We start from the raw sequence: 6,000 nt of genomic DNA, 5'->3' as shown, positions 1-6,000 counted from the left end.
AGGGTCTGTGGGAGGGCCCGGGGGAGGGCGCGGGCGGGGGGGGGGAGCCGCGGCCTTGCGCGGAGGAAGAGCTCGGTGCGGGCTCGGAGCGAAGGACACGGCGCGCGCAGCGGCGGGCACGCTCCGTGGCTCGGCCAAACGCTCCCGCCGCCGCTGCCCAGGGCCGCAGCAGGAACAGAGGCCTCCCGCTGCCCGGGGCCCCTCGTTGAGGAGCCCCTCTCGTTGGGAGCCCGCGTCTCTCACCCGGCCTGGCGTCTCCCGGCTGTGGTGCCACCCGGGAATGCTGTGAATAAAGGGAGTGTGTGTATCTGTGTGTCCCATGTAGGCTCCGGGCTATTCATATTTCTCCAGGTGGAGGGAGCTGAGAGGAGAAGTTCAATGGCTGAATCAATGGCAGGTTGCGTGTGACTTCAGCTCCTTAATCTGATGGGGAATGTGTCAACTCTTCTTGGCCTGGGTGACATCCATGAGATCTACCAAGCTGGGTGGGGTTAAGCTGGGCTTTGCTGTAAAGCCTTTTTTTTTTTTTTTTTTTTTTCCCTAGTGTTTAGGATCTTTCTAAAGACTAATCCAATCCAAGAAAAACCTGAAGATCTGAGGTACTAAAGACGGCAGGGCTTCGGTATGAGGCAGGCGATAGGCAGCAAACCTTTATGCAGCTTGTCGGTCTGATGATCCATACTGCAGCTCAACCCTGCAATAAAAATCTAATTCTCGGAGTTAGCTGGACGCTCTGTTATACCTAACCCCTCAATTTGTGCTTCGTGGCTTGTGGGCCATGAATAACCTGATAGGTTTAGCAGTTACTCGCCTAACTTGCTGCAGATCTGAGGTTTCCCTGAAGTTTTGATGCACTTCTCATAAATGCTGCTGCGTGATGTGTTGTCTTCGTAAAATAATGGACGAGAATGCTTTATTTCCTTTTTTTTCCCTTCTGCGGAATTCTTCTCACTTGCAATGTAAGAAGTGATTCTTTAACAAAATGATGCTTATTTTTATTACTGTGGATGATTTACATATTTTGCTCTATCACTTACATATGTGATACAGCACATCAAGTACACTGCACCTCAGTAATATATGTATCTTCACAGTTGCTCAGATTGTGGGCTTTGAGCAATTTGTATTAGCTTGGTCCTCATGTGAAATTTCTTACCAGAATTGCTGGGTTCTGGTTACTGTGATATATCCCTGTGTTTGTTGTGGAGAAGAGATGTTATAGCCCATCCAGTGGCAGCAATCTGTGATTCTTTTCCCAGTAAACTATAGGAAAAACTGTCCTAGGGAAATGTAAAGGAACATTTTGAGAAAGATATTGGTCACTGTCATCACTAGATTGATTTTAGGTTGCGTTGCCTTTCGAAAGGCAGGCTGCCAACCTGAACTGTGGCTGCACGTGGAGTCAAGATGAACTTCTGAGCAGGGGAGGATTTGCTACCTGTGCCCACTGGCTGTGTTTTATCCTGCAGACTGTCTCCCTCATCTAGCAAGACTCACAGAGGGGTCTGTGGCCCCCAAAATACCACAGATTGTCAGAAATCCGTGGTTGGGAGGGAGGTGAGAAGAGCGATCTTTTCTCTCAATGAGCTGCCCAGATCTGCTCCACTCAGAGCTGTACCGGGGTGCAGTGGGGCCTAGGTATCCTCTCAGCTGCCCTGGGCTGAAAGCACCGGGAAAACCATGCGAGAAACCTATGGTGAAGGCAGTGTGTTGGTCTGGGCTATTGTTCACATTTTGCTTTCTCTGCAGGGAGAAGGAAGGACGGAAGGAAGTCCTTTTTAAAAACTGAGTATATTTAAAATTCCATTGTCCATCTGGTTGTTTGCTGAATCTGGAGGAGAGTAAAATTTCATTTTCTTTATGGGATAATGTGAAAAAGAAAATATTTTTTCCATCTGTCCACTAGTTATGTTAAATACTTTTCTGAATGCAGAGCTTTATTAATTCCAGAAAACTCTGCATTTTACTCAAGGAATTGTGGAGAACATCCTTTTTTTGTAAAACATCAAGCACCATGTAAAACATCCATTCATACTTGTTCCTTGCATTAAAATTGCAAAGACACAAAAAATGTGAGAAGGAGACCAGAACATTCTGGAAAGGAAACTTGCACTTTCTGTCATTTTGAGAAGTTCTAATTAAGTTTCAGGGTTCCATGATAGATTTCTTACTGGACTGGGTAGAAAACTGATATTTTACAAATCAAATATGTTATTAGAACTCATAGCCAAAAACATGAAAAACAGTATTTGGAGAAGAGTCAACATTTTCAAGAACTGACGCTGCAGAGCTGCTTGCTGGTTGCCTGTTCTTTTCTTTGTGTATAAACAGTGGTATAAATGTTGTCTAGAGTTACAGATAATATTTCCTGTTGTAATTACAAGGAATAACTAGTTCTGCTCACATAAACTAGGAGCATCTTAAGTGGTCATTGAGTTTGGCTTTTATAATTGCTTCAGAATACAGAAATTTACGCCTTATTTCAGGCAATTTACGATTGTTGCTTGAAATATACCTGTGTAGTATGACTTGGAAAGGGAAAGGGACAAAAGGAACCCATTCATTTTTAGCTTGTGGATCACTAATAATGGACTGCATTACCAGTCTTGAAAAAATGTGCCTTAGCACATAGAAGTGCAGAGGATGAAAGTGTGGCCTGGAAGGTCCCTCTGAGACCAGCTGAAATGAATTTCCTGCCAGAAGGGAGCCCAGACCAATCCTCCCAGAAGATGCGCCTTTCTGAGATCCAAATATGATCATTTGTTTGTGAATTCCATTTGTTCAGGTAATTGCTGCTCTACTTATGAGTTTGTACATATAAGAACAGGATATGCACGGTTTTCTCTGTATTAATATTCTTGCCAGTTCTTACTCGTTATCTAGTGATGGTGAAGATCTCTACAGCTATTTTGGAGAAAGAGCAGATTAAATTATTTTTGTTAAATGCTGTCTTTAGCTGGCGTAAGATAAGTCTGCCTATGCCCTGCAGATCTTTAGGATTTTGATTGGTATTTTTCCTTACTTTTACACTCCAGTTGTATTCAGCCGTTTCATCCTCAGGCTGTTCCCATTCTCTGAGTCTTTTTAAATCTGAAATTCTACCTAAACCGGATATTTATTATATATTTGCTCATTTGGAAAGGGTGGTATAATTTTTTTCTTTCTGTGTCAGAAATAATGGAACAGAAATGAGGGGAGGGACATTGTTGTAATTAAGAAGAATGACTAAAGATTTGATGGATCTTCCAGGAAAGGAGAAATGGTGGTTTTATATGAATTGGCCAACATCTGGTGTAGAGAAGAAAAATCATGGATTTGTCCCCACTTTTCTCCACTTCTAGAACTGAAGCAGTCAGTAAGAAAACTTGAATTGATAAAAGGGAATAAACAAGAGTACATTATCACATAGATCTTTTTTTACCAGAGGATGTTGAGGCCAGAAGCCTAGCACGATTTAAAAAAAAAAAAAAAAAAAAAACCCTGATATAAGTGGTAGGAATATCCAGTGTTACGGTAACAATTACAAATGTGGCAGTCTTGAAAGGTAGTTGCTGTCCCTACTGGCCTCCAGTTTAAATGACCTCTAGTTTATGAGAGCTAGGAATAAGTCATCCCTGTGGCTGTGCTGTTCTCTAATTGCCTACTTGAATATTTTCTTCTCTTGTCTCAAGCATTGGCAAGTGGTCACGGTCAAAGATAATCCATCTAGTCCCAGAAGCTATTGGCGATTCTTCTCTCCTTATGTTTGCCAAAACATTATGGTAGTGGTTCAGCTTTCAGACACTGTCAACACTGAATTTTGTAACAGAGAGTGCTTTAGTATATTGTTTAAAGCCTGACTTGTGCAAAATTGATGTTTCTTACCGTTGAAAGGACCATACCATCCTCTGTCTTTTGTGCAAGCCTCTATGAGGAGCTTGATTTTTATGTACAGCTCCCAATAGCAACAATTTTATAGCTAGGTGGAAAGTATTTAATACTATAGAAAAAAAATTGTTTGGGTAGTTGCACTATTTAAAAAAAAGCTCTTGAGGGCAGATTTAAATGGTAATGTGCTTTTACTTTTTCCTTTGGTGACATATATCTGTTCTTGCCCTGTGATTAAGACTTTTCTGTTACCACATTTAAGTCATTTGACTCAATTACCTAATCCCTGTGTAAGCCATACTGACTGACACAATGTGTCTTTGTCCTGCCATAGTGCCCGGATCACACACACACAGCTTTAAGTCTGTTTTTGTCAGCTGAGCCCATAGGTCCAATATCCAGCCTGAGCATAATTGTTCTTGTATTTTTATATCCAGAGTTTCTGGGTCTCGTACCTGCAGAAGCGTTGACCAAGAGAGTGCATTAAACTTGCTTTCACTTCTTTAAAATGATACTTTGAACATTTAGCTTTTTGTTATTCAGCAAGTGGATTTTCACTTTAGTTTGCACGTTCTCAGGGTTTTTTTTTATGTATGTCTTCTGTATTTTGTATAAATAGCTCTTGAATGACAAGAGTTGAAATGCTACTCTTCAGAGAATCTTCTTTGTAGTTCCCTGGGCATGTTCAGTGCAGCACTGCTAGCAGTCATGTCTTTAGAGCTGTATACGGTTGCTAGGATTAAACAGCTTTTATTGCAGGCTTGTGTGGTTATTGTCTTATGCTTGCCAGGTAAAGTTTCTGCTCGTTCCACTACTCTCTATAGGAGCCTGTTGCCTGTGCCCACATACAGTCATGTTTCCTTCTTATGGCTTTACAGTCTGGAGACTTTGCCTTGCTGCTGTGGTATTGTCGAGGTGGGAAGAGATGATAAGTGGTTGGGAAGAGGTCATGCCTGAGTAGAAAGTAGTGTCATCCCAGAAGTATCTCTCTTTATTTGCCCCAGAAGATGAATTAGCCTTTTGAGTTCCTCTCCTATGTCCGATTACTGAGGCACAAAATGAAGAAATGGTATGAAGTGTTTACCACATCAGCTGCTTTCCTGTGTGGCACAAAAATCTGTAACATTTTTGTTCAACTGACCTATGAAATGTGCTATTGTGTTTTCTGTGTTTGAGACGAAAATAACTGAATGAAGTAAATTCAGCTATTAAGTTTAAACTCTGTCTCTGGCAATGTTAATTGCTTGTATCATAAAATACGGTTTTCTTTTGAACTTTTTTCTCTTGTTGTTGGGTTATCTTTTCTTCCTCATCATACTGGCAACTTGAGACCAGGAAGAGAATGATGAGGTCAACCCATTGTAAAATACAGTTTCTGCGGAGGAGAAGAATTAATGGCTTTTGATTAAGGATTTAAGCTAACTTTTAAGTTAGATTTCCGAAGTAATGCAAATAGTAAGATACAGAAGGTCATAGTTAGGACTCCCAAGCAGCCTCAACTTTGTTAACTTTGGGGGACACTGCTATCTACAGGCCTCCAACCTGCAATGCTGATCCCAGCCCTCTGAGCCCATTCAGCCTGCTCTGAGTTCTCCTCCCTGTCTGCTCATCTATCCCGCACTTCCTGAGCTTTCCTGTGAGGATGTTATGGGAGGCAATGGCAAAAGCCTTGCTGAAGTCAAGCTAAACAGCATCCAGTGCTCTACCCTTGTCTACCTGTCTGGGTGTCCCTAGACATTGTAGAAAGCTCTCAGGTTGGTTAAGTGTGATTCCCACTTGGTGAAGGCATGCTGACTGCTCCTGATCACCTTCTTACCCTTCACATGCTTAGAGATGGCATCCGTTCTGGCATCTGGGTTCTCTTGCTTGCCCCTTTTGAGGACGAGGGTGGCATTTGCCGTATCCCAGTCTTCAGGCACCTCTCCTGTTCTACATGTCCTTTTAGAGATGATAGAGAGTGACCTAGCAAGATGTTCCTCAGCTCCCTCAGCACTCATGAGAAGTCTGTAGTAAACAAAATTTATGGTCAAGCATGATGATATTTGTAATTTAAAATTAAAAAGTATCTAGGAAGACATTTGCTTTTAATAATTAATTTCTCATAATGCTTCTGTAGCATGGTTATTTGGAAGC

At 41.9% G+C, this 6,000-nt stretch overlaps 1 protein-coding gene across 3 annotated transcripts in view; it reads left to right on the top strand.

Annotated features, from left to right (window-relative positions):
- Positions 1 to 6,000, top strand: part of KIF2A (kinesin family member 2A) — a 50,067-nt gene that overhangs the window by 305 nt on the left and 43,762 nt on the right. The window lies entirely within an intron of this gene.

The sequence above is a fragment of the Nothoprocta perdicaria genome, unplaced genomic scaffold, assembly GCF_003342845.1.
Source record: "Nothoprocta perdicaria isolate Ctin4 unplaced genomic scaffold, notPer1 scaffold_1, whole genome shotgun sequence".
Taxonomy (NCBI): Eukaryota; Metazoa; Chordata; class Aves; order Tinamiformes; family Tinamidae; genus Nothoprocta; species Nothoprocta perdicaria.
The sequence above is the reverse complement of the archived record's forward strand: the minus strand, read 5'-3'. Positions and strand labels throughout refer to the sequence as shown.